The sequence below is a fragment of the Lepisosteus platostomus genome, chromosome 15 (assembly GCF_059453375.1).
Source record: "Lepisosteus platostomus isolate fLepPlt1 chromosome 15, fLepPlt1.hap1, whole genome shotgun sequence".
NCBI classification, from domain to species: domain Eukaryota; kingdom Metazoa; phylum Chordata; class Actinopteri; order Semionotiformes; family Lepisosteidae; genus Lepisosteus; species Lepisosteus platostomus.
In genome coordinates this window covers 719,518-728,260 of record NC_142625.1, presented here as the reverse complement: position 1 = coordinate 728,260, position 8,743 = coordinate 719,518, and the positions used below count along the sequence as shown (strand labels likewise).

At 58.4% G+C, this 8,743-nt stretch overlaps 2 pseudogenes; both read right to left on the bottom strand.

Moving 5' to 3' along the window:
* Window positions 1–1,148: 1,148 nt before the first annotated feature.
* LOC148647447 (U2 spliceosomal RNA) lies at window positions 1,149–1,327 on the bottom strand (annotated as a pseudogene).
* Window positions 1,328–8,160: 6,833 nt separating this feature from the next.
* Window positions 8,161–8,378, bottom strand: LOC148647446 (U2 spliceosomal RNA; annotated as a pseudogene).
* Window positions 8,379–8,743: the final 365 nt, after the last annotated feature.

The following is an 8,743-nucleotide window of genomic DNA, read 5'->3' as shown; positions in this document are numbered from 1 at the left end:
TCCGCTCCTTCCTCGGCCCAGGGAATCCCGCCATCGCTCCAGCCGAACGCCAACAGCACGCTGCCCCAACTCCTTCCACGGCCTCCAGGTAACTGCCACCACCGCCGTCCAACTCTGCACCGTTCTGCACTCCTCCTCGTCACCGCCGTCGATCTTCTCCCTTCCACATTCCACGCTCAGACCTTCACGCCTTCTGATCCTTCCAGCTCTTCCCGTCGCCTTCCCGACCCCCGACTAAGATCTCGGAATTGCGGGCTTGCCGGCTTAAACCTCGATCTTAGCCAAAAGGCCGAGAAGCGATGCCCACAAAGGCGCGGACCGACGCGCGGGCGTTCCGCTGGCGCACAGTGGCGCAGGCCGACTCCTCTGGAGCCCGGGACCCGCGCAGCTGCCGGCCTCCCTGCAGCCAGAGGCCTGCCGCGGGACTCTGCTCCCCCTCTCTCTTGCCTGCCCGCCTGCCTTCCTGCCAGTCCCGGGCGGGGGCCCTGCTCTTTGATCTTCTGTCAACGGCCCGACAACGACCGCAGCCGCAGGGGGCGCCAGCCGCCCGGCCTCCTTAGCTTAGGCCCCTCCCACCGGCAGCAGCTGCGCCCAACCGGCTGCAAGCCAAAGCCGAGCGCCAGCACCTGCGGGCAGAGGCAAGGGGCAGCTCTCTCTCGGGAGGGAGGGAGGGACGGGGACGCGCGCGCACACACACACGCCTGCCTGCCTGCCTGCCTGCCTGCCGAAAAAAAAGAAAGAAAAGGTGGATATACTAAGTTTTTGGGAGGGAAAACGCCCAGCTGTCGAAAGGGGCCCGCCTGCAGGGACGGGGACGGACACACACGCAAGCAAGCAAGCAAGCAAGCAAGCAAGCAAGCCACGCCTGCCTCCCTGGGAAAAGGCTGAAAAACCTAAGTTTTTTGGAGGGAAAACGCACGGGAGCCGAAAAGGGGGCCGGCCTGCTTGCCCAGAGAGTCGAGACGCGGGAAAGCGCACAGAGGGAGCACGGGAACCGAGAGGGCGAGAGAGAGACAGAACACAGAGACACACAGATGGGGGACGAGGGACGAGACCCGAGAAGAAGGAGCTCCAGTCCACTTCGCTTGCTCGCTCGCTCGCTCGCTAGCTAGCTAGCTACCTACGTCTGTCTTTTCACCGCTGAGAGAAGGTGGTGCACCGCTCCCGGAGGCGCTGCAATACCGGGCCGATGCGTGGAGAGGACGGAGCAAGCTCCTGATCCAGCTCCCTGTTCCAAAAATCCGTTTAATATGTGGTCCCCCGATGGGGGACGTATCAGATATTAAACTGATAAGAACAGATTTTTTTTTTTTTTCTTATAAAATATACTTTATTCGGAAAAAAAACACATCTCAAAAGGAAAACATCTCATACAATAACACTCCACAAGTTAAAACAACGGCGGAACGGCGGTGATTGTCCGTTTTCAATCCTTGCAAGGGTGGGCGGATTTGCGCTATTATGAGTGTCCCTCCAAACCCTACCGCTTGCTGTAAACCATTAATCCCTGTACAGGGTCCATAGGCCTTTCCAGCGCTCCTTTGCCGTGGGGAAACCCCATTTAGCAACGTCGCGCTTCATCCTCCTCCTGAGGTCCGCCAGGATCCTCTCCTCCAGCTCCCTCGCTCCCCACTCGATGTTGTGCCGGATGAGATTGTTCCTCGCGTCCCACAGGCCTTTCTTTGTGAGGGACAGCAGCAGCCACAACAGGAACTGCGTCCCCCTGTCCAGTCCGGTAGGTGCCACCCCCAGCAGAACGTACTGGTAACTGAGCACCGCACCCGTCCCCAGGAGTTGCATGGTGTTGTCCATTCTGCCCCACACCGCCTTGGCGAAGGGGCAGCTCCAGAACACGTGCTCCTGAGTCTCCTCGACGAAACACGTGTCCCGGGGGCAATGCGGGTTCCTGGTAAGCGAGTGTCTGTAGAGGACCTCTCTGGTAGCCAGTCTCTTGTGGACGGCCATCCAGTTGAGGTCCTTCAGTTCGTTGTCCAGTTCTTTAGGCTGCGTCCTTTCCCAGACTTGTCTGGGAACTGGCAGCCTTTCGTCGGCGACCAGATGCCCCCTCACCTCTTTGTACAGAGCTCTGTGGTTGGTGCAGAGCTCTGGCTGTCTCGTGGCCTCGTACCTCCTGCTCCACTTGACAGCGTGGGTGTAGAACTTTGGTCGCCTCTCTGCCTTGGGCCCAGTGTTTGACCACTGGACCAAGTGCCTCATCGGGATGGAGAGCCACAGCCTGACAAAGTACTGGTACTTGTGGCCGATGGGCTCCCGCAGCGCCCGACAGAGGTTGCAGAAGAAGATGCAGTCGAGTTTCAGGGGGAAATGTGGGACATCTCGACCCCCTTCCTCGACCGGCTGACACATCCGGTTTCTGGTGATGTACTCGTACCTGCCGCCCCAGACGAAGCCGAAGATCATCCCTTGCAGCGCTCGTCTGAGTCTGGCCGGCAGCGGGTACACCACCGCCAGGTAAACCAAAGCCGGCAGGACGTCTGCTTTCAACACCATCACTTTCCCTGTGTAGGACAGCGACCGCGTTTTCCACAGACCCAGCTTCGCGTTCACCTTGGCGATCCTCTCAGTCCAGTTGTTGGTCTCGTTGTCCTGGCTCTGGAAGGAAACCCCCAGTATTCTGAGGGGCTCCGTGCAGAGCTCGAGACCCTCCGGCGCCGTCGTCCTGTGCTTCCAGGGTCCGAAGAACTTCAGTTTGCTCTTTCGGCGGTTGAGCTTCGACCCCGAGGCTCTGGAGTATTGCTCCATGACCTGCAGGGCCCTCCTCAACCCCCTGTCCGACCTCAGGAACAGCGTCGTGTCGTCGGCGTACTGGGAGATCTTCAGGGTTTCCCCCGCGCCTCCCGGTATCTCCAGGCCGTCGATGACGGGGTCCCGTCTCACCGCCTCTGCTAAGGGCTCTGTGAAGAGAACATAGAGAAGGGGTGAAAGGGGGCAGCCCTGTCGTACTCCGGATTCCTGGGGAATGAAATCCCCCAGGTTTCCGTTCACGTTCACTCTGCTGCCCACGTCAGAGTACAGAATCTGAATCCAGCGGCTGAAACTCTCTCCGAAACCGAAGCGTTCCAGCACCCTGAACAGATAGCTGTGGTTCACTCTGTCGAAGGCTTTCTCCTGGTCCAGGCTGACCACCATCATGGGCACGTTCCGGTCCTCGGCCCAGGCGATGGCGTCTCTGGTCAGCTGGAGGTTCCAGCTGACGGATCGCCCCTCCACCCCACACGTCTGGTCGCTGTGGATGATGTGGGGGAGGGCGGTTCTCAGTCTGCCGGTCAGGAGCTTGGACAGGATCTTTACGTCCACGCAGAGCATCGTGATCGGCCTCCAGTTTTTGAGGTCGGCGGCGTCTCCTCCCTTGAAGAGCAGGGAGATGACGCCCTCCCTCATGGTGTCTCCGAGTTTCCCCCGGCGGAAGATCTCCTGCGCCACTTCCACCAGATCTGCCGCCAGGGTGTCCCAGAAGCAGGTGTAGAATTCCTTGGGGAGTCCGTCCGGCCCCGGCACCTTGCCATTCTCCATGGACAAGAGCGCCGCCTTCAGCTCCTCGGCCGTGATCGGACCCTCCAAGTCCTCCCTCACCTCCTCCGGTACTCGTGCCGTCAGCCCCTCCAGAAAAGCATCGCCTGCCTCCACCTCCGTCTGCTTTTCTGAAAAGAGCTCCGTGTAGAAAGCGGTGGCCGCCTCTACTTTGTCGCTCTCGTCCAGCACTTCCTCTCCATCTCCCCGTCTCAGGCTGTGGATCACCCTCTTTTTCTGGGCTCCCCGGACCTGGTTGAAGAAATAGGAGGAACAGGTTTCATTATTTTCGTAATGCTCCCTCTGTGCTTTGACGAGGAAAGCCTTGGCTTTCTCCGTGTGCAGTCTGCGGAGCCTCTCCTTCAGGTCCCGTGCCCGGGCTGAATTGAAGGCTCCTCCCCCGTTAGCCGAGCTGTACTCCTCCTCGAGTTGCCTCTGGAGTCGTGCAGCTTCCTTCCTCTCCCTGGCCGCCTTCCGTCTGCAGTACGTCTGCGCCAGGGTTCGGGTCCTGTCCTTCACCGACTCCCACCATTCCACCACGGAGCTGTAGCCGTCTCTCAGGTCTCCCCAGCTCGCGTAGTCTTTCCGGAACAGTGCCCTGAAGTCGTCTTCCTCCAGTATCTCCCGGTTCAGCTTCCAGTACCCACGACCGAATGCCGGCAGGCTGGTGTTAGCCACCACCGTCAAGCGCTCGTGGTCGGAATACCACGCCGGGGACACCGTCGCCGACTCCAGGGAGCAGGTCGTGTGCACGAAGATGTAGTCCAGGCGGCTGCACACTCCCCGGGAGTTCTTCCAGGTCGGTCCGGCGTCGTTCGGGCGGCACCGTCTGAAGCCGTCTACTAGGGAGAACTGCTTGAGTAGCGACTCCAGCTCTGCCGAGCTAGCGTCGCTCCCCTTCTCCCGGTCGACGTTGAAGTCCCCGCCGAGCACCACCTGTCTGTTAGTGGTGCAGCAGCTGGCCAGGTCAGCAAACACTTCCTTCCGGATAGAGGGTTCCGTCGGAGCATAGACGTTAATCGCTCTCAACTTCTGCCCCCTCCAGTCGATGTCTGCGACCAGGATCCGGCCCTGCACCACCGAGAAGGAGGAAACCAGCGTCATCTCTGGGTTCCCGAGGAGGATTCCCACTCCGGAAGAGTGGACCCCTCCTACGCTCCAGCATGATTCTCCCTTCGTCCATTCCCTGGTGAATGTCAGCTTGTCGCTTTCATCCTTCAGGTGGACCTCCTGTAAGAAACAAACTGAGAAAGACTTTGAGGCCAGATCATGAAAGACTCCCCGTCTTTTCACTGGGTCTCTCAGCCCTCTCACGTTAGTTGTTAAGAAGGTTAGTTTCACAGTCATGGTTAAACTAGTGAAAGGTAAACCTCCTCTCTGTACTTACAGTAGAAACTTGGGAGTCTACATCTGGGCACTGTTTAGCCTAGATGTAACTCCTCTCGTTCGGGTCCTGGGGGGAATATACTGGGCTCCCTCCAGGTTTCGCTGGGGACTGAAAGGAAAACATGCTGGACAGGTCCAGCCCTACCATCAGTCCGGGCTCCAGGGCGGCTTCAAAATAATCCTCGTCGTCCTCGAGGATACTCTCAGCCACCGCTTCGGGGAGGCTCCTTTCTTCCCTCTCTCGGGGGGTTTCGGGGGCCTCCAGTTTCTCCTGGGCCTCGAGGGAAGGGGGCTCCAGTTCCTGGGCTGCCTCTTCCTTTTGTCCCTGGGTCTCGGGGGAGGGGGTTACCTCTTCCTGGGCTGCCTCCTCCTTTTGTCCCTGGGCCTCGTGGGAGGGGGTTACCTCTTCCTGGGCTGCCTCCTCCTTTTGTCCGTGGGACTCGGGGGAGGGGGGGTCCGTTTCCTGGGCCTCGGGGGGGAGGGTTTCCATTTCCTGGAGCGCCTCCTCCGGTTGTTCCTGGGCCTGGAGGGAAGAAAGTTCCGTTTCCTCTAGGATGAGGAAACGGTTTTCCCTTACCACTCTCTTTTTCTGTCCTTCCGAAGGTGGGTCCGCCCTGGGTCTCTTCTCCCGCTTGCGCTTTCCCTTTTTGCTGGGAGTTATCCAGGGCCCTTCCTCCGGTCGGCCATCTTGTCCCTCTTCCTGGCGGCCATCTTGTGGCACCGATGCGGCTGGGGGTGTGGCCTCGGCAGTTTCGGGTCTCAGCGGGGGAGGTGCGGGTTCTTTGTTCTCAGCCCTCTCCCTTTGTCTGGAGACCGGTTTCTGCCTGCCGGCTTCCACCACCTGCGCAAACGAAGGTTTGCTTACCTTGCATTGGCGAAGGAGGTGTCCCTCGGCGCCGCATCCGTCACACTTTTTGGCTGCCCGGCAGGTTTTTGCCAGGTGCCCGTCCTCATTGCAGTTGTGACATCTGACGATGTCACATGTGTTTGTTTTGTGGCCGGACCGTCTGCACTTGCTGCAGAAATCCGGCATCCTGGGGTAGTAGAGGTACCCCCTGTCGGCTCCGATGTTGAAGCGAGCCGGGGGGTGCTGGAAACCGTCAACGCCCTCTGGGTCCTCCTTCAGGAGGACTCGGTACTGGCGTTTGCCGTACCAGACGCCTTCGTCCCTGACCTCTGTCGGTTTTCCCACTACGGTTACATACCTCCCTAGGTACGCTGTTACCCGCTCCGCTGGTACATAGGGATTGTACGTGCAAACCGTAATGGTCCTCTGGTTCGTCTTCCTCATAGGCTCCGGCCTGAAATCAGAGAAACCAGGGTGCTTACCTTTCTCCCTGACCAGTCTCGTTGCCTTTTCGTATGCCGCGTCCGTGGCCATGTAGGCCTCCATGTATCTCTCTGCCTTGTTGTCCTGGAGGCAGTAGAGATCGCCGGCCACCAACTGCAAGATCCCTCGCAGGAAGGTCATGAAAAAGGCCTTAGCAGTCGGCATCGGCTCCGTCTTTTTTGTCCAGTGGAACCGGATCAAAGTCCTCTTGTCCGCCATCTCTGAGGGAGAAAAAAGGGAACAAAAAGGGAAAAAAAGGAGGGAAAGAGAGAGAGCAAAAGGAGCAGCGAGGGAGCCCTGGCCTTTGTCCTTGTGGGCAAAGCCCAGCTAGGTGCAGGCGCAGGAGGAGAGAGAGAGAGGAGAGCGGAAAGTGCTTCCGGGTCTCAAGGAAGAAAGCAAGCACCGCGGGCAGGCCACGTGTACCTGCTCCCAGCCAAGAGGCCAAGGAGGCAGAGAGAGAGAGAGAGCGAGAGAGAGAGAGGGAGCGGATAGCGCTTCCTTGTCTCGAGGTGGAAAGCAAGCACCGCGGGCAGGCCACGTGTACCTACTCCCAGCCAAGAGGCCAAGGAGGCAGAGAGAGAGGGAGAGAGAGAGAGAGAGAGAGAGAGGGAGCGGATAGCGCTTCCGAGTCTCGAGGTGGAAAGCAAGCACCGCGGGCAGGCCACGTGTACCTACTCCCAGCCAAGAGGCCAAGGAGGCAGAGAGAGAGGGAGAGAGAGAGAGAGAGCGAGAGAGAGAGGGAGCGGATAGCGCTTCCGAGTCTCGAGGAAGAAAGCAAGCACCGCGGGCAGGCCACGTGTACCCACTTCCAGCCAAGAGGCCAAGGAGGCGGAGCAAGAGAAAGGGGGAGGGGAGAGGAGAGAGCAGAGAGAGAGAACGTTGATGCCGGATTCCACCCAGCTCAGCTGCTGCTTGGCCTTAACCCCCTAGGCTCAACCTAGAGCGATACCAGCTCAAGCACTCTTCAGAATCTTCGATCGCCTTCTAGACCTCTGGCAAGACAAGAACTGCGGGCATGCCACTTGAACTTGATCTTAGCCAAAAGGCCGAGAAGCGATGCCCACAAAGGCGCGGACCGACGCGCGGGCGTTCCGCTGGCGCACAGTGGCGCAGGCCGACTCCTCTGGAGCCCGGGACCCGCGCAGCTGCCGGCCTCCCTGCAGCCAGAGGCCTGCCGCGGGACTCTGCTCCCCCTCTCTCTTGCCTGCCCGCCTGCCTTCCTGCCAGTCCCGGGCGGGGGCCCTGCTCTTTGATCTTCTGTCAACGGCCCGACAACGACCGCAGCCGCAGGGGGCGCCAGCCGCCCGGCCTCCTTAGCTTAGGCCCCTCCCACCGGCAGCAGCTGCGCCCAACCGGCTGCAAGCCAAAGCCGAGCGCCAGCACCTGCGGGCAGAGGCAAGGGGCAGCTCTCTCTCGGGAGGGAGGGAGGGACGGGGACGCGCGCGCACACACACACGCCTGCCTGCCTGCCTGCCTGCCTGCCGAAAAAAAAGAAAGAAAAGGTGGATATACTAAGTTTTTGGGAGGGAAAACGCCCAGCTGTCGAAAGGGGCCCGCCTGCAGGGACGGGGACGGACACACACGCAAGCAAGCAAGCAAGCAAGCAAGCAAGCAAGCAAGCAAGCCACGCCTGCCTCCCTGGGAAAAGGCTGAAAAACCTAAGTTTTTTGGAGGGAAAACGCACGGGAGCCGAAAAGGGGGCCGGCCTGCTTGCCCAGAGAGTCGAGACGCGGGAAAGCGCACAGAGGGAGCACGGGAACCGAGAGGGCGAGAGAGAGACAGAACACAGAGACACACAGATGGGGGACGAGGGACGAGACCCGAGAAGAAGGAGCTCCAGTCCACTTCGCTTGCTCGCTCGCTCGCTCGCTAGCTAGCTAGCTACCTACGTCTGTCTTTTCACCGCTGAGAGAAGGTGGTGCACCGCTCCCGGAGGCGCTGCAATACCGGGCCGATGCGTGGAGAGGACGGAGCAAGCTCCTGATCCAGCTCCCTGTTCCAAAAATCCGTTTAATATGTGGTCCCCCGATGGGGGACGTATCAGATATTAAACTGATAAGAACAGATTTTTTTTTTTTTTTTTTTTTTTTTTTTTTTTTTTTTTTTTTATTATACAAAATACAAAATAAAACACCAAAAACTACAAATACATAAGTCCAAAAACACAATCAAAAACAAAAAACAATTACACAGCTAAATCAAAGATATCATAATCTCATCCCTTATATAGACACAACCCACCCCAATACAATTCCCCTGCTCAAAAACAAACCCACAATTAACATGAAGCAGATATGCGTACATAAAATAAACAACTTACTTGAAAAACACAGTACATGATTTCCAACCCCAACCCTATTTACCATAATCCCGCCCCTTATGCAAATTACCTTCCACCCCCAAATTCACCCAACAGTCTTATTTACAAATTACAGGAACATTAAAGGACCTAGACTATTTCCAATCCCAGATATCCACTATGGATTTCCATTTCTC